This window comes from Myotis myotis, unplaced genomic scaffold, assembly GCF_014108235.1.
Source record: "Myotis myotis isolate mMyoMyo1 unplaced genomic scaffold, mMyoMyo1.p scaffold_m19_p_4, whole genome shotgun sequence".
NCBI classification, from domain to species: domain Eukaryota; kingdom Metazoa; phylum Chordata; class Mammalia; order Chiroptera; family Vespertilionidae; genus Myotis; species Myotis myotis.
Genome location: NW_023416346.1, coordinates 19,501,075 through 19,525,116, shown reverse-complemented (window position 1 = coordinate 19,525,116; position 24,042 = coordinate 19,501,075).

Below are 24,042 nucleotides of genomic sequence, written 5' to 3'. Positions count from 1 at the left end.
AGGCTATCATTCAAAATTGAAGGTGGAATCAGGAGCTTCACAGACAAAAATGGGCTAAAAGAGTTTTTTTACCACCAAGCCAGCAATGCAAGAAATGCTAAAGAAACTGTTGTGAAAAGAAAAAAACAGAAAGGCAAGAATAAACACAAATATTAAGAATAAAAATGATGACAAACAAGCGCTTATCAATAATAACACTAAACATAAATGGATTGAATGCTCCAATCAAAACACATAGGGTAATGGATAAGAAAACACAACCCATATATTTGCTGTCTGCAAGAGACCCACATCAAAACAAAGGATTCACACAGACTGAGAGTGAAGGGATGGAAAAAAATTTCTCAGGCAAATGGAGAAATGAGAAAAAAGCTGGAGTTGCAATACTTACATCTGACAAAATAGACCTCAAAGTGAAGGCCATAACAAGGGATAAGGAAGGCCACTACATAATACTAAAGGGAGCAATTCAACAAGACAATATAACTCTGGTACACAGGAGTACCCAAATACATAAAAAAAACTTCTGGGAGAGATCAATAGCAATACAGTCATAGTAGGGGACTTTAATACCCCACTGACACCACTGGATAAATCCTCTAAACAAAAAATCAGAAAGGAAACACCTATCCTAAATGACTCACTATATCAGATGGACTTAAGTGACATCTTCAGAATATTTCACCCCAAAGACACAGAATATACATTCTTCTCCAGTGCACATGGGGCATTTTCAAAGACAGACCACATATTAGGACACAGGCAAAGTCTCTTCAAATTCAAGAGGATAGAAATCATAACAAGCATCTTCTCAGATCACAGTGGCATAAAACTAGAATTAACTACAATAAAAACAATGAAAAAAATAAAACACTTGGAGGCTAAATAGCATGCTACTAAATAATTGAGTTACCAAAGAGATCAAAGAAGACATAAAAAGCATCCTGGAAACAAATGACAATGAAAACACAACAATCCAAAATCTATGGGACACAAGGAAAACAGTCCTGGGAGGGAAGTTCATAGCTCTACAAGCCTACTGCAAAAAAAAAACAAGAAAAAATGGTAATAAATTATATAACCCAGCAACTTAAAGAGTTAGAAAGAGAGCAACAAGAGAAGCCCAGAGTAAGCAGAAGGAAGAAAATAAAGATCAGAGCAGAGATAAACGACATAGAGACCAAAAATAAACAATAGAAAAGATCAACAAAACCAAGAGGTGGTTCTTTGAAAGGATAAACAAGATTGATGAACCTCTAGCCAGGCTCACCAAGAAACAAAGAGAGAGGACCCAAGTAAACAAAATCAGACATGAAAGAGGTGAAGTAACAACTGACCCAACTGATATTCAAAAGATTGTAAAAAAATACTAAGAACACCTCTACTCCAACAAACTGGACAACCTCAATGAAATGGACACATTCCTAGAAAAACACAAGCTTTCAAAACTCAATCAGGAAGAATAAAAATACGTAAATAGGCCAATAACTACCGATGAAATTGAAACAGTAATCAAAATGCTTCCAGCAAACAAAAGCCCTGGACCAGATGGCTTCACAGGAAAGTTTTACTGAACATTCAAAGAAGTACTAAAATCAATCCTTCTCAGACTATTTCAAAAAATTCAAGAGGAAGGCACACTTCCAAGCTGTTTCTATGAAGCCAGCATTACCCTAATTCCAATACCAGATAAAGACACCACAAAGAAAGAGAATTAAAGGCCAATATCCCTGATGAACATACATGCTAAAATCCTCAACAAAATTCTAGCAAACTGGATCCAGCATTACATTAGAAAAATCATACACCATGACCAAGTGGGATTTATTCCAGGAATGCAAGCCTGGTGCAATAGCTACAAATCAATAAACATGATACATCACATAAACAAATTGAGAGACAAAAATCACACAATCATATCAATTGATGCAGAAAAGGCATTTGACAAAGTCCAATACCCTTTTCTGATAAAAACACTCAGCAAAGTGGGACTAGAAGGGTCATACCTCAACATAATAAAAGCCTTATAAGACAAACCTACAGCCAACATCATACTTAATGGGCAAAAACTGAAACAATTTCCCTTAAGAACAGGAACAAGACAAGGATGCTCACTTTCATCACTCCTGTTCAACATTGTACTGGAAGTGCTAGCCAATGCAATCAGACAAGAAGAAGAAATTAAAGGCACCCAAATTGAAAAAGAAGTAAAATTGTCATTATTCTCAGATGACATGATACTGTACATAGAAAAACCTAAAGACTCCATCAAAAACCTATTAGACTTAATAAATGAATTTGGCAATGTAGCAGGATACAAAATTAATGTCAAGAAATCGATGGCATTTTTAGTGAACTTACAGAAAGAGAGATTAAAAAACTTACAGAAAGAGAGATTAAAAAAACAAACAAACACAATTCCATTTACCACTGCACACACACAAAAAATAAGATACGTAGGAATAAACTTAACTAAGGAGGTAAAAGACCTGTACTTGGAAAAATACAGGACATTAAAAAAAGAGATAGAGGAAGACATAAACAGATGGAAGAACATACTGTGTTCATGGATTGGCAGAATCAACATCATTAAAATGTCCATACTACCCAAAGCAATCTATAAATTCAACGCACTTCCCATTAAAATCCAATGGCAAATTTCACAGACCTAGAACAAACTCTCCAAAAATTCATCTGGAATAAAAAAAGACCCTGAATAGCTGCAGCGATCCTGAGAAAGAAGAACAAAGTAGGTGGGATCTCAATACCAGATATCAAGCTGTATTACAAAGCCACTGTTCTCAAAACTGCCTGGTACTGGCACAAGAAAAGACATAGAGATCAATGGAATAGAATAGAGAACCCAGAAATCGACCCGAACCAATATGCTCAATTAATATTTGACAAAGGAGACAAGAACATACAATGGAGTCAAGACAGTCTCTTCAATAAATGGCGTTGGGAAAATTGGGCAGATACATGCAAAAAAAAAAAAAAAATGAAACTAGCCCACCAACTTACACCGTACACAAAAATAAACTCAAAATGGATAAAGGACTTAAATGTAAGATGGGAAACCATAAAAATACTGGAGCAATCCAAAGGCAACAAAACAACAAAATTTCAGACATATGCTGAAGCAATTTCTTCACTGGTACAGCTCCTAGGGCATTGGAAACTAAAGAGAAAATAAACAAATGGGACTACATCAAAATAAAAAGCTTCTGCACAGCAAAAGAAACCATCAACAAAACAACAAGCAAACATGGGGGAACATATTTGCCAATGTTATCACCGATAAGACTTTAATCTCCAATATTTATAGGGAACTCATACAACTTAACAAGAGGAAGATAGACAACCCAAATAAAAAAATGGGCAACCGACCTAAATAGGGTATTTTCAAAAGAAAAACCTAAGGAAGGCCAAGAGACATATGAAAACATGCTCAATGTCACTAATCATCCAAGAAATGCAAATCAAAACCATAATGAGTTACCATTTCACACCTGTCAGAATGGCTATCATCAACAAAGGACAAGTGCTGGTGAGGATGTGGAGAAAAAGGAACCCTCGTGCACTGCTGGTTCCAATTAAAATTGGAGCACAGACTGGTGCAGCCACTGTGGAGAACACTATGGAGTTTCCTCAAAAAGTTAAAAATGGAACTCCTATTTGACCCAGTGATTCCACTTCTAGGAATATATCCCAAGAAATCAGAAATACCAATCAGAAATGATATATGCACCCCTATGTTCATAGCAGCACAATTTACAATAGCTAAGATTTGGAATCAGCCTAAATGCCCATCAACAGATGAGTGGATTAAAAACTGTGGCCCATCTACCCAATGGAATGCTATGCTGCTGTAAAAAGGAAGGAACTCCTACCATTTGCAAAAGCATGGATGGAGCTGGAGAACATTATATGCTATGTGAAATAAGTCAGTCAGAGAAAGATAAATTTCACATAATCTCACTCATTTGTGGATTATAATGAACAACATAAACTGATGAACAAAAACAGATACAGAGACAGATGCTCAAACCTCAGAGGGAAGGTAGGGGAGGCTGGGGGTAAGGGGAAGAGATCAACCAAGAGACTTATATGCATGCATATAAGCATGACCAATAGACACAGACAACAGAGGGTGAGGGTGAGGGCAGGATTGGGGTTTGGGGGCATTGGGGGGATAACCACACATTTGTAATACCTGACCAATAAAAGAAATGTATTTTACCTTTTGTTCTCCCTGTGTGATCTATAATAATAATCTTCGTGTTGATATTTACTGCTGTGTTGCTGACAATTACCTGAAAGAGAAGTTGGGGTGCTTCAGTGGGCTGGAAAATGTTTAGCTATATCAGAAAGCAGTCTAATTAAGCAAGTTTATTCTATATCTATAAAAGGCTAAGTTGACCCATGCATGCATGATACATATACAGCTCTTGCTGGCACCAATCGCATGTGTGTGTTTCAATCTGTCATTGTTGATCATGAATTTGATTGACACTTCTATTATAAAGAAAGGGCGAATAGCGATATTAAAATATTTCTTCTAATTAATTTCCTCTCAATGTGCACAAATTCGTACACCAGGCCACTAGTGTTGGTTATAAGAGAAGTTGTGAAGATATAAAATAGATTAGCAAAAGGCATCACTCTCATAGGACACAAGAGTAGTAGCGATTTATCATTTCCTGCTGTCAACTATCCAAGTTCCTATTTTAACACATAGCTGTATCAAGACACTGACTGATTTTATTCTCTTATGTTTATAAATTGAATTTATCAGTAAAAACAACCCATAACTTAGTATACCCATCGACTCTTATTGTGTTTATCAGTTGTTTGTCCACTTCATTTCTGGGTAGTATTTCATTGCATGAGTATAACACACATTTCCTTTATCTTTCCACCAGTTGATGTACATTTGTGTTATTTCCAGCTTGGAGCTATTTTGAATAAAGCTATAAATATTTGCATACAAGTTTTGTTAATGAATCTCAAAGGGGTTATGCTAAGTAAAAAATTCAGGTACAAAAGACTACATATTGTATAATTTTATTTATATGTTATTATAGAAGAGGCAAACTCACAGTGTCAGAAATTGGATCAGTAGGGAGGACAGAGAGTAGAAAGAAGCACAAGGTAATTTTGGGGGAGATGAAAATGTTCTATATCTTGACTTTGGTGATGTTTACATGATTAATAATATGCCAATGTTCATCAAATTGTGCACTTGAAATTGAAGGAATTATTCAATGTAAATTACACCTTAATAAAACCAAGCAAAAGAGAGAAAGAGAGAGAGAGAGAGAGAGAGAGAGAGAGAGAGAGAGAGAGAGAAAGAGAGAGAGAGAGAGAGAATCAACTGCCTCATAGTTTACAAGGTAGCCTCCCTCACATTCATGCTAGTTCATTATATTATACAGGGAAGTATTTATTGCTCCTCTTCTTCTCCTTAATACCTTCTTCCTTTTTGGATTTTTTTTAGCTGATTGGGATTGGGAAATAATGTGGTTGCTGAGCCAGACACTTCTTCATGGCCTTTCCCTCAACTATAGAAAAATGCAGCTGAAGCTTTCAAAACAATGTTTATAATGAGTAAATTCTAAGTCAAGGATGATTCTAATTCTCAGTCTCCATCTGGCAGGACTAAAGGGGATGGTTTTATTCTCTCAATTACATAATATTTATGGTTGTACCCACAGTGCCTATCATAGTGCCTGGCATAGTAAGCATTCCATAAATATTTATTGACCGAAAAAATATAGTTAAGCAGCTCATTCTGTTTTAAAGTGTTCTATTGAAAAAATATTTAAGCTTGAAGAGAAAACTGCCTTAACTACAATACAATCTATAATAACAGACTGCTAGCCTCTTTATAAATTATAGTATGTGGTGCAGTTCTCCAGTCAGATATCCCCATCAGGACGACCAAGCTACTCTTTTTCCTGTTTGCTGGTAGTGGGGCAATTAAGACTCACAGCTGAGTCCCTCTCTGGAAATTGCCCTTGCCCTAAAATGCAACAGTGCCCAAAGTTACATGCCCTCCCTGGATGAAACTTGCACCTAATTACTGGTTAGTGTTGGGGGACAAAGACCTGGCTCCCTTGCCTTAATTCAAGACAATTATGAAAGAAAATTCCAGCTCCAGAGATTCCTATGTGAGAACCTGAATCCTGACTGCAACCATGTCAAGGTTTAAATCACCCCTCTGCTCATCTGGTTTCCCTAACTCCCTTAAAGATGCTTCTACTGAGATCATTTCTCTAATAAACATCCTGTATGTAACTATTTGTTTTCTTGGGAAACATGACTCAAGACAATTCATATTAGTATAAGTCCTAAGAAGCACTCTCAAATATGAGATTTTAGAGCTAGATTACTCCCTGGTTATATAGATAGGAGGACTTCATCTGTGGTGGTAGAAGGCATATTAATAGTCACTAACGTGACATAGCAGTGCAATCCACTGGTGGTAAACTGAAATGAGATAAAGGATGGAAAGGAATGCAGTGGTGTGCACAATAGTTCAGCTGTTTGGAAGGTATAAGGTGAGTAGTAATTACAAGGAATATGGAATTGGATAACTTTTGTGGGTATTATTGATGCACTGGAGAAAAACAATGAAAGGATAAGGGTTAATCACCCATTTAAGGCAAATCAAGAAAATCAGAGGGCTTCCTTGGCAGCAAAAAAAGAAACTCCTCTTCTCCAGCTGGAGGGCAGAAAAACCTAAGGATATGGTTCAGACTTAATTATAAGAGTAGAGGAGCTTGAGAAGCTGGAATTCTCAACCCTGTGTCGAAGACAGGTCAACCATAGGAAGGGAAAGGGACTCTGGATCTTGGGATGAGGACATTTCAAGAATATTTGAAATCCACCCAGCTGGCGTGGCTCAGTGGTTGGCACTGACCTGTGAACCAGGAGGTCACGGTTCGATTCCCAGTCAGGGCACATGCCCAGGTTACAGGCTCAATCCCCAGTGTGGAGTGTGCAGAAGGCAGCCAATCAATGATTCTATCTCATCATTGATGTTTCTATCTCTCTCTCCCTCTCCTTTCCTGTCTGAAATCAACAAAAATATATTAAAAAATAATACTTGATATCTTGAATTCCCAGATTCCCCTGAACCCACTGGGACTGCAAAAGTGGTCCACTGCCCTCTGTTGAAGTAGCACAGGTTTCTTCTGCCTTGCAAAACAATTCCAGATCCTCCTACAATCAATCCCCACCTCCCTTTCTGGCCAACACACAAATAAGGTAAAGTCACATTGGGGAAAGTATTGTGCTGGAAAAAGAAGGGAAAGGTGACTATACATTGAATGAACTAGAAGACCGAACAGGAGAAAATATATGGGGCTAGACCCTGGTGATGCTGAATCAAGATGGGCACAATGTAATTAGAAGTGGTAAGTTTATGAATATGGCAGAAATCCCCCATTATTGAGGATTTAGTAATCTAGCAAAGGCAGGATATGACATGCTACTAGAATGGCTGAAAATTTCTCTCTCTCCAGACTCAGGGAACTTAAAAGTTTAAATAGAGTCAAATATGTGTGTGTGTTTTTAACTATGGAGAGTGTACAGTACTACTATACCTACCACAGTGTTCTCCAAAATTGCCTGAAAATAAGAATCATCTAATGTACTTGTTACGGAGATCTGGGCTCTAACCCAGAAGTACTGAAGTTGAATTTCTTGGGGGAAAGATATAGTAATTTATGTAGTTAACAAGTTGTTCCAGCTGACTCTTAGCAAGCACATTTTGAAAACACTACATTACTGCATATTACCCCAATTTTATCTGTTCCAGATGACAGGATTCAGGTTATCTGGGGTACAATCAAACCCCAGAAGGTAGCACTGAATTCTGAGAATAGAAAGAGGCCCTGAAAGCAATCAAAACTTAATCCCCCTGATTCTAAGCTATAATTTATGCAATGTTTTTCCTGAAACCTCTCTGAGAAAATATCCTGCAGCCTTATTTAGAAAATCTTGTGCATTAAAGCACAGGCATACTTTGGAGATATTGCGGCTCCATTCCAGATCACTGCAATAAAGTGAGTATCGCAATAAAGGGAGTAATCTTTTGCTGGTGGAGGTTCTTGCTAAAAAAAAAAAAAAAAAAAAAAAAAAAGCAACATTTGTGAAGTGTAATAAAGCAAAGCACAATAAAACAAGATATGCCTGTATGTGTATCTAAACTATCTCCATGGTCTCTGTCAGATCCAATAGAGTTTGAACGCCTGAGCTTTTTCTTAGGCTATATACTACACATCCCACCCTTCCCAGCTACACACATAAGCTTAACTGGAAATGTCCTGCCCAGTCAGGGTCACAGAGCTGGCTGGCCTAGCTGTAGCACTGCAAATCAGTATGCTCCCTCCATACTTCCCAGAATTCTTGCAGTAGATGAGGGCCAAGTGACTAGTTCTGGTCAATGGACTATGGGCCAGTAGTGTACCATGACCATGGAGGTGGAAGCAGTCTGCCAGGGTGCACATATGGCTCAGTCTGTAGAGGATTTAAAACCAACTTATTGCCCAACCAGCATGGCTCAGTGGTTGAGCTCTGATCTATGGATCACGAGGTTGTGGTTGGCTTCCTGGTCAGGGCATATGCCTGGGTTGTGGGCTCCTTCCTTTCTGAAATCAATAAAAATATATTTTTAAAAAAAACAACCTATTAACACCTCGTTCTGGCAATTATAAATAGTATCACTAATATATTATTCTCCCCTGAAAAACATATTTTGGTGCTCTTAAAGCTGGAAAGAATTGTGGTTATTGTTGAATTTTAATAGTATATCTTAGTCTCAAAGTAGCATCTTTAAGAAACAGTATATTATACAGGAAAGTTAATTTGGAGAACTGCCATGTATATAGTCAGTCCTGACACTTTTAAATTGGCTTTTACTTCAAGATTCTGAAATTATTTTTATCTTTATAAAATAAGAAAAACCCTTGTTAATATAGAATGGTTGATCCTCAGAGATCTAGTGTAAAATTAATCCTTTTTTATATTATAAGATGGAGACCTACACAAAGTAAGCAACTGCTCAACATTCTCCAGTTAATAAATGAAAGGGACACAATTTGAATTCAGTTCTTTCATGTGATCAGAATTTCTTCTTATTTACATTGCACACTTAAAACTATTTCCAAGTCATTCTTTGTCTTAATGCAGAAACATAACCCTCAATTGTTTTAAGAACATGAAACAGGTGAAAATGAACCTCTAGTTAAGTTCTTCTTATAAAATTCATGGCAAAAAAATGTCTCCTTACTGTAGAATATATGGATACAACATAAAATATGAATTTTCACACAATTAGACACAGACTTGAATGTAGCCTGTTTAGCACTCTTTTCTGCTGATTCATAGCCTACAATTCTAATGGGAACAGTGCAAATGTAGTATGTCTGTTTTGCTTGCCTTTTAAAATTTAAATGTAGCTTTCTTCACAAACTGCTGAGATTATCAAGGTGTATGACCCTTGTCTGCTTGACAGTCAAATGAATTTCAAATTTTTGCACTCATAAAAGAATGCATTGCTTCAGTGTACAAATCATTTGAGTGGGTTGGGATTGTTTTAATTTATTAATTTTAATATTTAATGCAATGAACTGTGATGTCATTGGTAAGTAAACTAATGAAGTCACTATATCCAGATAGGTGAAACTTTTTCAAGTAGCATATTTCTGTTTTCTTCTGAATAAAGGCAACATTGATAATTTTAAACTATTCTAAGAATAAAGAAAATTAAAATAATAATATAGAACCCAAGTATCTGGTATCGAAATATAAAATGTGAATATTTACCCATATTTGCCTCAGGTTAAAAATATATTATGGAAAATACACATAACATAAAATTTGCCATTTTAACCAATTTTAACTTTTTATTTTCTCATAGTGTTTTTAGTTTATTGTACAAAGGTTTCAAATTTTTATGTAGGCAAATTACCAATCTTTTCCTTGTCAGTTTGAGCTTATTTTGCTTAAGAAGTCCTTTCATACCTGGTGGTTATAGACATATTCTCCTGTAATTTTATCTAATGAATTTAACGTTTGATTATTTATTTTTACATTTCTATCTTTAATGTATCTGAAATTATCTTTGAGTGTGCTATGAAATAGGGATACATTTTTTTTCCCCATATGGGAAGCCAATTGCCCCAGCATCATTTACTTACAATCTTATCCCTTCTCCTTAGAGTGTTACTGCCTCCTCTGTCATGGACCAAGTTCTCTTGTGCGTTTTCATCAGTTGCTGAGCTCTCTAATTCTATTACATTGGTCTGCCTATTCCTGTTTTGATAATACATTGTGTGTGTGTGTGTGTGTGTGTGTGTGTGTGTGTGTGTGTCCTCACCAGAGGATATGATTTTTAGAGAAAGGGGAGAGAGAGATAGAGAAATATGATTGGTTGCCTCCTGCGAATGGTAACTGGGGATTGAACCTGCAACCTAGGTATGTGCCCTGACTGGGAATTGAACCCAGAAACTTTTGTACACATCCTTTCTGTGTATGGGATGACACTCCAACCAACTGAGCCTCCCGGCCAGGGAAATACATTATTTTAATACCATTTTGTAAGAATTTGTGATATGTAATAGGACTCCTTAAACATCTTCAAAATTATCTTGGATTTTTTAAAATTTCATGTTAGTATATGTTTAGCAGATACAATGCACTTACTATATAACAGGTTCTGTGTGATGTGCTTTAAAAAAGTAACTATTTTTTTCCTTATAGGAAACAACTCTATGAAATACTACTATTATCATCTTCATTTTATGAATGAAGATATTGAAGCACAGAGAGGTTAATTAATTGTCCAAGGTCACACAGCTTATAAGTGGCAAAGCCTGAATTTGAAACCAGTCAGTCCGGCTCCAGAGTTTATGATTTTAATCACTATGCTGTGTGCTCTCTCATGTGAATTTTTCAATATCTATGAAAAAATCTAATGACAAATTTAATTAAAATTGTATTGAATTCATATACTAATTAGGGAAGAATATCATTTTGATAGTGAATCTTCACATGTATAAACTAGGAACAGTTTTCCAGTTACTGAATGTGGCATGGACTGCTGGTTTCCTATACAATACCCATACTGCCTTCTTCCTAAGTAACAAAACTCCAATTTTGTTCAGGGTAGCAATATCCTCAGGTGGAAAATTACATTTCACAGTCTCCTTGCAGGTAGGGAAGCCAATGTGACATATTTCTGATCAATAAAACGTAAGTGCAAGTTGCTGGACAGGGAACAAAAGAAAGCTCTTTAAAAAGAGGCACCAACATTCCCTCCCCCCTTCATCCTTCTTTTTCTTCAAGCTTGTAATGCTTATGTCATGCTGGACACTGAGCAGCCATCCTTTGTTTATCTATCTATATAAAGAGCCAGGGGCCCCATCACAACCGAACAGACAACCGAACAGATGACCGAACAGGCTGAGTGGAGTGACAAGGCCAGCAGGGGGGTTAGTGAAGGATTACAAAACAACTGAGCAGCAGGCTGCATGGAGCTGCCAGGCCAGCAGGAGGGTTAGTGAGGGACGACCAAATGACTGAACAGCAGGCTGTGTGGGGTGACCAGGCCGGCAGGGGGGCAGTGAGGGGTGACTAGGCTGGAAGATGGGGGCAGTGAGGGGTGACTAGGCTGGCAGGGGGCACAGTTGGTAGAAATCAGGTCAGCACGGGGTCAGTGAGGGGCGACCAGGCCGGCAGAGGGGGGCAGTGAGGGGCGAGCAGGCCAGCAGTGGGGGAAGTTGGGGACAACTAGGCCAGCAAGGGGGGGCAGTTGGGGGCGACCAGGCCAGCAGAGGGGGGCAGAGGGGCAACCAGGCCGGCAAAGGGGGGCAGCTAGGAGCCAGCAGCCCCAGATTGTGAGAGGGGTGTCCAACTGCTGGTTTAGGCCTGATCCTCAGGACATCCCCTGAGGGGTCTCAGATTGGAGAGGGTGCAGGTTGTGCTGAGGGGACCGCCCATGCATGAATTTCATGCACCGGGCCTCTAGTGAAGATAATAAAAGTCATATGCTGAGGATGGTAGAAGGGAAAGCTCAAGGAAGCTTAGGTCCCTGAAACCATTATGTAGTCATTGTACCAGCCCAAATCAACCTCCTCCAGGGTTCATTTTATATGAAAGTAAAGTAAATTTTTAAAATTACTCCACTCTTAATGTTCCCTGTCATGAACAACTGAACACAATCCATAACTGATACAATAAAGTCTTCTTTCATGACCCATGATGATTAATTTTATGTGTCAAGTTGACTGGGCTAAGGGATGCCCAGAAAGCTATTTTTGACTCTCTCTCTAAGGGGTGTTTCTAGAAGAGATTAGCATTTGAATTAGTAGACTGAGTAAAGAAGATGGCCCTCACCAAAGTGGATGGGCCTCATCCAATTATTTGAGAGTCTGAAAGAGCAAAAAGTGAAGGAAAGGTAAATTCACTTTCTACTTGGGTTGGGACATCCATCTTTTCCTGCTCTCAGGCATTGGTGCCCCTGATTCTCAAGATATTAGACTCCTACTGAAACTTAACACTATTGCCTGCCCTGTTTCTCAGGCCTGTGGATTTTGATTAGAACCATAGTGCACCAGCTGGTCAAGGCTTCCCTGAGCCTGGGAACCCTTATCAGCCTCTGAGCCTGGGGATCCTAATCAGGCCAAGATACCATGAGTGGGTACAAGGACACAAGGTACACTGTGCTTTCTGTAGCAAATATGATTGATGTCACTGTTGGCATGAAGCCTTCTTTGTCTACATAGTATAAAAGTAGGTTACTGACCAGCTAGTTAGCTGGAGTAGGCTGAGGCAGGAGTGAGAAGTCTGCTGGATTATGGTGAGAGAGCAGCTAGGATGGAGTGTGTGAAGAAGTCTGCTAGAGAGAGGAGCTGGGAAGGAGAAACGGGAGAAGCTGCTGAGTAGAAGAGCTCAGGTACCACTAGGATGTGAGGCAGTGAGTCTAGGAGGCAGTGTGTGGCTGCTCAGTTAATAGCTGTGGGTACAGAAACTGATGCTGCTTTGTGGGAAAGATGTATCTATTCACCAGCTGGTGTCCAGCTGCCTGCTTGTATGGACTTTGCTGTGAGGACTGTTCTTGCCTGATGGCTATATGGCCACTGGCTTCTGCAATAAAGACTCATTCTTATACACCCACAACCTCTCATGGCTTCTCCATCTAAGACCCAATGTCCTAGGAGGTCCAGCCCCAGGCAGAGGGTCTCAGACCCAACACCTGTTACTAGTGAGCATAGGATAAAGGAGGAACTTGGACTAAGTTCCCAACAGTTAGTACAGTGGGCAGAGTTCAAGCAGGAACCAGTCCTGGTGTAGTCAAATGGGAGAATTTAGAAGAATACTTGAACTCAGAGCCAGTCAGACCAGCAGAGCTGTGCAGTGCTCTTGCTGCTGGCTTTGACAGAACTGTACCACCAGCTTTCCTGAGCCTCCAGCTTTCACACTGCTGATAGTGAAACTTAGCCTCCATAGATGCATGAGCCAATCCCTTATAATAAATCTCTTTCTATATGTATCCTCTTACTTCTGTTTCTTTGGAGAACCCTAATACATTGCCTTCAATAATATTTGCAATTTTCTCCACAAAGTTACAACTTTTGTTAGATTTACTACTAGGTGATCTTAGTTTTTTGTTATTAAAAATAAAAACATTTCTGTTATGATAGTTTCAAATTAGCTGTTGCTACTTAAGTTATAATTTATTTCCCATTAATTGTTTACCCTAAAACATTGTTACTTTCTTGGTTCTAATAATTGGTAGAAGTTATTGAAATTTCTGTGTGAATAAAGACAATTGGATTACTTTCTTTTTATTCTTTCCTTTCTCTTACCTTTTAAAAACTTTTTCTTCTCTTATTACAACAGACCTTCCATTACAATGCTAAGTAGAATAGTTTTGGTGGATCCCTTTATTGGTTAAGGGAGTCTATTTGTAATGTATTAGGAGCTTTTTAAAGTTATGAATGGACATTATGTTTGATCAGATATGTATTCTATATATCTTGAAATTATAATATTTGTTTTCCTCTTAGTCTTTCAATATGTTTGTATAGTGAATTAAAATGATAGATTTTGAAGGCTGAGCCATTCCAAAATATTTGGACAGGTGGCAAGCTTCCTCACAATATCTTTAGGTATTATAATCTATTTTGTCAGATGAGCCATCCTTTGAAGGTATTTCACTTTATGTAAGTTTTAGTTTCTCTTCCTCCTGTAGATTCTGGGTCACATGGCAGCTCCATTTGTTTTGGAAACCTATTTTCCTACTAAATCATATATAAAGTATTGAAAACTTTATGGGCCTCTGAAATATCAGCTCGTATTTAATGCCAAACTTTAAAGCGATCTTTTACTTTCAAGCACCTGAAGATTTTTTTTAATTTACTTATATAATAAAGTTTATATTTTGATATATTTAATCTCATATTTCTATGTGTTTCTAATGAGACTCTGACATGTTACTGGAAACTGATTTACTAGATATTTAATTAGGTAAAAAATCAATAGTATCTTATTTAAAAGATTGCTTAGATATAAGGGAAGTAGTAATTTTGTCTAATATCTCTTTATATCCTGGGTATTGAACTGGTGGTCAATAGGATTCAAGCAAAGCACACAGGCTTTGTTTATTGGTAGTTAGTACAGTGCTTCTCTTAAAATGGAATCAGAGCATTTAGTTAATTTGCCCAGCCATTGAGGACATTTCAGTTCATGAGTCCTTTCAATATATTTGAAACAGCAATTTTCAACCCTAACCCATAATTGTAATATTATTTTCTAGAAATTACAAAGTACCTATTATATACTAATAAGTGCATGTCAAATTTCTTTTAAAAATGTACATCTTTTAATTCTAATAAAAACCCTGCAAGGTACATAATGTTATCCTATGTGATAAGGAAGCTGCATTTCAAGATTGTAACACCTGCTCACCAAAACCAGATCTGTTGTAAAATCATGTATTCTTTTTTAACTAAATCCACCAGCAATGTGAATTTTTTCTTTTCTTACATTTCATGTTATACTTACACTACTTAAGAGATGTTATCAATAAGTAGCTTTAAGTGGAGTCAGAAGCCATTATTTCTCCATTATATACTTCAACAATTTTTATAAAGTACTTTCATGATTGCAATTGATTAAATTCAGAATCTATGCTCCTGGTGGTCTTTAATGTCTAGAATTTCATCTCTTCTCCCATCAGGTAAAGGAATGAATGTAATACAAGTCCTATTCCTGGATATGAATGATGTGTATGGTCAACAGTTGACATTTTGAAAGAGGATTGACAGGTTAATTCATAACCCAACCCCCCTCCAAATAACTATTGGGTTAATCTGTATTTGAGATCTTCCAGAATGACTCTCTGGTACTAAGGTATTAAAGCATCAGAGAGTGGTCCTCAGAAGGGATATTTGCCATTTCATCACTCAAAGCTAGATCTTCTCTGCAAAGTCAAACATACAGGCTAGATGGAAAGAATACATAACAATCCTCAACAAAATCTTAGCATCAGATCCAGCAGTACATCAGAAAGATCATAAACCGTGACCAAGTAGGATTTATCCCAGGCATGCAAGGATGGTACAATATCTGCAAATCAGTAAACGTGATATATCACATAAACAAATTGAGAGAAAAAAACCACATACTCATATCAATTGATGCAGAAAAAGCATTTGACAAAATCTAACAACCTTTCTTGATAAAAACTCTCAGCAAGGTAGGAATAGAAAGATCATACCTCAACATAATAAAAGCAATATATGACAAACCCACAGCCAACATCACACTCAATGGGCAAAAACTAAAACAATTTCCCTTAAGAACAAGAACAAGACACAGATGCCCACTCTCACCACTCCTGTTCGACATAGTACTGGAAGTATTAGCCATTGCAATTAGACAAGAAGAAGAAATAAAAGGCATCCAGATTGGAAAAGAAGAAGTAAAACTGTCCTTATTCGCAGATGACATGATATTGTACATAAAAACTCTAAAGACCCCATCAAAAAACTATTAGACTTAATAAATTAATTCGGCAATGTAGCAGGATACAAAATTAACACCCAGAAATCTATGTCATTTCTATGCACCAATAGTGAACTTATAGAAAGAGAGACTAAAGAAGAAATCCCATTTACCATCATACCAAAAAAATTTAAGATACCTAGGAATAAACTAAACAAAAGAGGTAAAAGACCTCTACTCAGAAAACTACAGGACATTGAAAAAAGAGATAGAGGAAGACATAAACAGATAGAAGAACATACCGTGTTCGTGGATTGGTGGAATCAACATCATTAAAATGTCCATACTACCCAAAGCAATCTATAAATTCAATGCACTTAACATTAAAATACCAACAGCATATTTTACAGACCTTGAATGAACTCTCCAAAAATTCATCTGGAATAAAAAAAGACCCTGAATAGCGGCAGCCATCCTGAGAAAGAAGAACAAAATAGGTGGGATCTCAATACCAGATATCAAGCTGTATTACAAAGCCACTGTTCTCAAAACTGCCTGGTACAGGCACAAGAACAGACATAGAGATCAATGGAATAGAATAGAGAACCCAGAAATCGACCCGAACCAATATGCTCAATTAATATTTGACAAAGGAGGCAAGAACATACAATGGAGTCAAGACAGTCTCTTCAATAAATGGTGTTGGGAAAATTGGACAGATACATGCAAAAAAAAAAAAATGAAACTAGCCCACCAACTTACAACATACACAAAAATAAACTCAAAATGGATAAAGGACTTAAATGTAAGATGGGAAACCATAAAAATACTGGAGCAATCCAAAGGCAACAAAACAACAAAATCTCAGACATATGCCGAAGCAATTTCTTCACTGGTACAGCTCCTAGGGTATTGGAAACTAAAGAGAAAATAAACACATGGGACTACATCAAAATAAAAAGTTTCTGCACAGCAAAAGAAACCATCAACAAAACAACAAGAAAGCCCATTGCATGGGAGAACATATTTGCCAATGTTATCACCGATAAGGGTTTAATCTCCAACATTTATAGGGAACTCATACAACTTAACAAAAGGAAGATAAACAATCCAATCAAAAAATGGGCAAAGGACCTAAATAGACACTTTTCAAAAGAGGACATTCAGAAAGCCAAGAGACATATGAAAACATGCTCAAAGTCACTAATCATCTGAGAGATGCAAATCAAAACAATGTGGTATCATTCACACTTGTTAGAATGGCTATCATCAACAAATCAACAAATGACAAGTGCTGGTGAGGCTGTGGAGAAAAAGGAACCCTCGTGCACTGCTAGTGGGAATGCAGACTGGTGCAGCCACTGGGATAACAGTATGGAGTTTCCTCAAAAAACTAAAAATGGCCTGACTGGTTTGGCTCAGTGGATAGAGCATCAGCCTGCGGACTGAAGGGTCCCGGGTTTGATTCCGATCAAGGGCATGTACCTTGGTTGGGGGCACATCCCCAGTGGGGAGTGTGCAGGAGGCAGCTGATCGATGTTTCTCTCTATCCCTCTCCCTTCCTCTCTGTAAAAAATCAATCCTATCTAATAATAGACAAACATGGTAATTGACTGTACCTTTGCAACGCCTCCCATTGGCTAATCAGTGCAATATGCAAATTAACTGCCAACAAAGATGGTGGCTAATTTGCATTTTGCAGGCAGGGCAGGACAGTGCAGCTGCCAGTGCGAGCCAACATGATCAGGGGGAGATGGGGGTCCCCTGCCCAGGCCTGACACCTCTGGCAGAGGTGTCAGGCCTGGGCAAGGGGCCGATCTGCCGATCAGGGGGAGATGGGGGCCCCCTGACCAGGCCTGAAGCCTGGGCCAGAGGCAGCAGGCCTGGGGTGGGGGGCAAGCCCGTGATTGGTGTGAACTACAGAGGAAACACCTTTTCTGACTGCTCATTGGTTAAGCTCCCTGTATGCCACTGGTAATATTCTTAGTAACTTGGGTAATAAGAATCCAAAAAGGTGATCTAGGTTTTTTCACCACACTCCTGGTGAAAAAAATGAAGGTCCTCTGCTGGAGGGCTAAGAAATGTCATATCCTGCCCTAGCCACTTTGGCTCAGTGGATAATGCCTTGGCCTGCTGATGGCAGGGTCTGAGTTCAATTCTGACCAAAGGCATGTACCTAGGTTGCAGGCTCCTCCCTGGCCGGGGCCCAGGTCAGGGCTCATGCAGGAGGCAACCAATCAAAGTGTTCCTCTCACTTTGATGTTTCTCTCTGTCTTTCCCTTTCTCTTCCACATTCTCTAAAAATCAATGGAAACATATACTCAGGTGAGGATAAAAAAATATAACAAAGAAATTATTATTATATGAAAGAGACATCTTGAAAATGCCTAAAGAAAGTTGTCATTTTTTCATGGTGAAGGGACTGGAGTCCGTGTTGATGAAAAAACCTTGCTGGCTGTGGTGACAGGCAATGGCTGTAGCAGTGGGGTGATGGGGCTGGTGCCTTCCCCAGATCAGCCTGGTCACCTCCCACAAAGGGAGACCAGACTGCGGCTTAGGCCCTATCCCCAAGGGGAGCAGGGAGCGGGCCTAAGCCATCACTAGGACATCCCCTGAGGGTTCCCAGTATGTGAGAGGGGGCAGGCTGGGCTGAGGGACACCCTCCCCCCACCCCCCCCAGTGCACTGGGCCCCTAGTAAAATATATTTTAAAAAAACCAAAAAACTAAAAATGGAACTCCCATTTGACCCTGTGATCCCACTTCTAGGAATATATCCCAAGAAACCAGAAACACCAATCAGAAAGGATATATGCATCCCTATGTTCATAGCAGCACAATTTACCATAGCTAAGATTTGGAAACAGCCTAAGTGCCCATCAGCAGATGAATGGATTAGAAAACTGTGGTACATCTACACAATGGAATACTATGCTGCTATAAAAAAGAAGGAACTCGTACCATTTGCAACAGCATGGATGGAACTGGAGAGCATTATGCTAAGTGAAATAAGCCAATGGAAATAAAATACCACATGATCTCACTCATTTAAGGATAATAAAGACCATTATAAACTGATGAACAAAAATAGATACAGAGGCAGAGCAGCATTGAACAGACTGTCAAACTACAGCGGGAAGGCCGGGGATGGTTGCGGGGGGGGCAGGGGGGTAAGAAATCAACTGAAGGACTTGTATGCAGGCATATAAGCATAACCAATGGACACAAGACACTGGGGTAGGGAAGGGTGGGGGAAGTTCAAGGGGGGAGGGAAAGGAGACAAATGTACTACTCTTTGTAATACTTTAAGCAATAAAAAAAAAGACTTATGCAAGGAAAAGCCCAGAGGTAAAAAAAAAAAAAAAAAAGAAGAAGAAGAAGAAGAGGAAGAATACATAACAGCAAGATGGAGGAAAAGTGCCTTTCAGCGAAGGTTTTTGTTTTGTTTTGTTTTGTTTTGAAGAAACTTCAAACAAAATAAATTCCCAAGATTTTTAAAAAGACATGTAAGGCCGAAACTGGTTTGGCTCAGTGGATAGAGCGTCAGCCTGTGGACTGAGAGGTCCCAGGTTCGATTCCGGTCAAGGGCATGTTCCTGGGTTGTGGGCATATCCCCAGTAGGAGATGTGCAGGAGGCAGCTGATCGATGATTCTCTCTCATCGATGTTTCTAACTCTCTATCTCTCTCCCTTCCTCTCTGTAAAAAATCAATAAAATATATTTTAAAAAAATAAAAATAAATAAAAAGACATGTAAGATATATTTTTTAAAATATGTTTTATTGATTTTTTTTATACAGAGAGGGAGGGAGAGGGATAGAGAGTGAGAAACATTGATCAGCTGCCTCCCACACACTCCCCACTGGGTATTAGCCCACAACCAAGGTACATGCCCTTGACCAGAATCGAACCTGGGACCCTTGAGTCCGCAAGCCGATGCTCTATACACTGAGCCAAACCAGTCAGGGCGTAAGATGTATTTTTAATTAAGGAACAAAGCTATGCAAAGCAAGGAATGGGGAGATGAATTTAATCTTTAGATAGAGAAGAACCTTTAATTATGAAAAAATGAAATATGCCAATTTAAAATAAGTAAACATTAAAGAAAATAACATAAATTGAATAAAGAATATGGCACAATGATTTGATGGCAGAGTAAATAGATTCACAATGATTCAAGTATAAATCTAAATGTTGCTTCTTGTACATGTCAACTATGGCTTTGAGCTAGCTTAAGAATCTCAGCTAACATAATTGTTCAATTGTTTATTAACACATCACCAATTCCAAAGTATTCTGGTAAGGATTAAATTGGATAATATGTGCACTGTGCTTTTGTTTACTCCATTGTAAGCATTTGATAAATGCTTTTTAAAAAAATTCCCTTTTACTCTCCGTAGTGTAAACAAATACCTGTACAAATAGGACAGCATATAATTGACAGAACACCTGATTTAAATTTAGAAGAGTTGGTAAATGGCCTTGGGAAAGTCAGTTCACATCTTTGGTCTTCATATTACTTGTCTGTAAAAATGAGTATTGATTCATTTGACCCTTGTTCAAAGTCACAGCTATCAAGTGTTAGATCCACACATAGGTGTGACTCACAAGCTGGGCTCTTTTTTGCTCTAAAATTGCCATCTTATGGTATCCTTTGGGTTTGTAACATAAAAGAAAGTGTACTCTCTAAATGCCAACCCTATTGCCAACTCATTCCTGATCATAAAACAAACAAACAAACAAATAAAAGATGATGCAATACTATAGCAGAGGATTGAAGGTGATAGCAGACTAGGTTGATGTTGCACTCACCTCTTCCCAGGACCAAATTCGAATTACAACAAAAATATAGAGCAAGCAACCTGAATAACCAACTGAAGACTAGTTGAAGAGAAGGCTTATAACCAAGACTTACAGAAGAAGGAACATCAAAACTGGTAGAAGGGCAGAGATGTGAAAAGGACTGGCCCTGCTCCAACAGATAGTGGCTGAGATTCCAGAGGAATGTCTCAACTTTGATGAGTTCCCCCTGATAAGCATGGGATCTAAAACCAGAGCATCAGAGGAAAAAAATAGGGGCCCACATAACATATGGCTGTGAAAATCAGTGGAGATTCTGTCTACCAGGGAGCGATAGGAGTTGGCTAGAGACACAGGAGCCTTTTTAAAGTCCTAAGGCCAGTGATGGCAAACCTATGACACGCATGTCAGAGGTGACACGCAAACTCATATTTTTGGTTGATTTTTCTTTGTTAAATGGCATTTAAATATATAAAATAAATATCAAAAATATACATCTGTGTTTTACCATGGTTGCAAATATCAAAAAATTTCTATATGTGACATGGCACCAGAGTTAAGTTAGGGTTTTTCAAAGTGCTGACACGCCGAGCTCAAAAGATTCACCATCACTGCCTAAGGCAGTGGTCGGCAAAATGCAGCTCGCAAGCCACATGCGGCTCTTTGGCCCCTTGAGTGTGGTTCTTCCACAAAATACCATGTGCGGGCGCGCAAGTACAGTGTGATTGAAACTTCGTGGCCCATGCGCAGAAGTCAGTTTTTGGCCTGGGCTAGTCTATTTTGAAGAAGTGGCCTTAGAAGAAGTGGAGGGTGTCGGTGAAGGGAGACGCGGCGCAGGCAGGCTGTGGGATACGCAGTGCAGAGGAGGTACATTGTTTTGAGGTACGTTCCACTGAGTTTGACCCCTTCCAACTCTCCCATCCACACTCGTCTATCTGAAACAAGTATACAAGACGAGTGAGGATGGGAGAGTTGGAAGGGGTCGACCTCAGTGAATGTACCTCAGTCAGATTGAGGATGTTTTTAGCAAAGGCCAGCTTAGGAGTACCCTAATTAAGTTAATAACAATGTACCTACCTATATAGTTTAAGTTTAAAAATTTGGCTCTCAAAAGAAATTTCAATCATTGTACTGTTGATATTTGGCTCTGTTGACTGATGAGTTTGCCAACCACTGGCCTAAGGCACAAAATCTCTTTTGGAGTAACTCACCCTGGGCTCCAGCAGAGAAAGGGTGGAGTGGACTAGAGGAGAGACTGGGGTTTGTGGTTCTGGGAAGAGAGCTGAAGGGACAGCTACTAGGATCTCTGCAAACTTCAGACACCATCTTTCTTGGGTGGAACACTCCCCTCCAAATGGCATCAGTCTAGTGGAAAGTAAAGGCCTACCTACTAAATTCCCTCTTTCCCTACCCAGGAAGCTTGCTCCCTGCTGAGAAGTCAGCTATCTTGGTCAAGGTATATAATTCTGGAAATGTTCAGGGGTTGTCAAGGACTGAGTTGTATGGCTTTGAATTCTCCCGACTTTCCCATGAAGTTGACTGGAACCCCCCCACCTCAGGAGATCTGCAATCCCACTCTCCAGGCTCCTGGTGGCCCCACCCTTCCGAACCCTGGTGGCTCTGTCCTGCTGAGGTCTGGACAGAATCCAAGACAGTCTAAGTTGTATGGCTCTGGGCAGTGACCACTCGCCCTACCTTCCCTCAAACCTTACTGGCATATCCCCCTCATGGGAGATCCACTAGCCCAGTGGTCGGCAAACTGCGGCTTGCGAGCCACATGTGGCTCTTTGGCCCCTTGAGTGTGGCTCTTCCACAAACTACCACATGCGGGCGCGCATGTACAATGAAATTAAAACTTCATGGTCCATGCACAGAAGTCGGTATTTTGTGGAAGAGCCACACTCAAGGGCCAAAGAGCTGCATGTGGCTCGCGAGCCACGGTTTGCCGACCACTGCACTAGCAGCATCATCCTGACTCCCAGAAGCCCATCCTGCTGAGATCAGGTTCTTGTCAGAATCTGAAAGAAACTGAGTTATGTGGCTCTAGGACAAGGCCCATTTTCCTCTTGCATGCCCTCTCTTCACAGAGCCAAATCTTGGTCAGTGTGGGACTGGTAAACTCTGCTGGCCTCACGCTGATGACTACTGGAGAACATGCCCAACCACAAAGGTCTACAGGCACCTTGCAGGTGGCAGCTAGCCTTGGTGTAACCTGGGTCATTTGCTGAGTACACTCAGACCCAGCACTGGCACTGAGTTTGAACCTGTATCAATCTGGTGAACACCCCTCACCCTTTCCTATTGATTCACTAATAACCTACCTCATATAAATCGAGCACAGCCAGAGGCTCTTCCAGTGACTGAGCCTAACAGGCTTCCAGTAGGCAGAGGAAAACTCAGAGTGCCTTGGGACTTTTGCTGACCTGGCCCCAGGCCCAATGCCAGTAAAAGTCTGACTTGGTACACAGTTTGGTCCTTACTGCACACACTCAGGCCCAGCAGAGGTACCCACAAACTGTGAATTGCTTTGTAGCTGAAAACAGGTAGCTCAGGGCCAGTCACAGGCAGGATCTGATATTGATCTGCACCAGCATTTCCCCCGAAGAGACTCCAGAACGAATACACTCAGTGGCCAGTCCCAGATAATATCAGAGAAGGATCCAATAAGCTTCACAAGCGATGTATCAAAAGGGAGATCTTCGCAGCACTGGACCCTGCTGAGGTAAATTCTGCTTGTGTGGTCAGCATCTCCACAACAGCTCATACACTGTGGTCTGGCTTGATCCACATAGTCAGCCAGCCGGTGCCGAACTCTCTCTTCACAGAGCCAAATCTTGGTCAGTGTGGGACTGGTAAACTCTGCTGGCCTCACGCTGATGACTACTGGAGAACATGCCCAACCACAAAGGTCTACAGGCACCTGGCAGATGGCAGCTAGCCTTGGTGTAGCCTGGATCATTTGCTGAGTACCCTCAGACCCAGCACTGGCACTGAGTTTGAACCTGTATCAATCTGGTGAACAACCCTCACCCTTTCCTATTGATTCACTAACAACCTACCTCATATAAATCGACCCCATGCACGAATGGGCCAATAACAATCAAGACTCAATTACAACAGGAGGGCCCACATAACCCACACAGGAACATTCCTCAAGCATCCAGCTCAGGTGATAAAGGAGACTGTGCCACTGGGTCCCACAGGACACCTACTACACAAGGCTACACTACA